Source organism: Piliocolobus tephrosceles, unplaced genomic scaffold (assembly GCF_002776525.5).
Source record: "Piliocolobus tephrosceles isolate RC106 unplaced genomic scaffold, ASM277652v3 unscaffolded_24181, whole genome shotgun sequence".
NCBI lineage: Eukaryota > Metazoa > Chordata > Mammalia > Primates > Cercopithecidae > Piliocolobus > Piliocolobus tephrosceles.
This window is the reverse complement of record NW_022306734.1, coordinates 1-908: the sequence shown is the minus strand read 5'-3', so window position 1 is coordinate 908 and position 908 is coordinate 1.

The following is a 908-nucleotide window of genomic DNA, read 5'->3' as shown; positions in this document are numbered from 1 at the left end:
GTCGCCCAGGCTGGAGTGCAGTGGTGCGATCTCCGCTCACTGCAAGCACTGCCTCCCGAGTTCACGCCATTCTCCTGCCTCAGCCTCCTGAGTAGCTGGGACTACAGGCGCCTGCCACCATGCCCGGCTAATTTTTTGTATTTTTAGTAGAGACGGGGTTTCACCATGTTAGCCAGGATGGTCTTGATTTCCTGACCTTGTGCTCCGCCTGCCTGGGCCTCCCAAAGTGCTGGGATTACAGGTGTGATGTTGAGCTTCTATTGTATGTGCCAGGTCCTGATTTAGGCACTGAGGACACACTAGTGAAAGAGACAGATGACCCTCCCTGCCCCATGGAGCTCACAGTGTAGTGGAATTTACTGAAAATACATGAATAAGAAAATGACAGATGGACCAGGCATGGTGGCTCACGCCTGTAATCCCAGCACTTTGGGAGGCCAAGGCGGATGGATCACCTGAGCTCAGGAGTTCGAGACCAGCCTGGCCAACATGGCAAAACCCTGTCTCTACTAAAAATACAAAATAAAAAAAAAAAAAAGTATCTGGGCATGGTAGCACATGCCTATACTTCCAGTTACTCAGGAGGCTGAGGCAGGATAATAGCTTGAACCCAGGAGGCAGAGGTTGCAATGAGCCAAGATTGCGCCACTGCACTCCAACCTGGGCAACAGAGTGAGACTCCATCTCAAAGGAAAAAAAAAAAAATGAGAGATGGTGCTAAGTGTCACACAGGGGGATCTAGAAAAGTAATGGATATCGCAAGAATTAGGGCTCAGGAATGTAACACTAGGCTAGGGCCCAGCATTTTTTTTTTTTTTTTTTTTTTTTTTTGGTAGAGTCGGGGTTTCACCCTGGTAGGCCGGATGGTCTCGATCTCCTGACCTCGGGATCCGCCCGTCTCAGCCTCC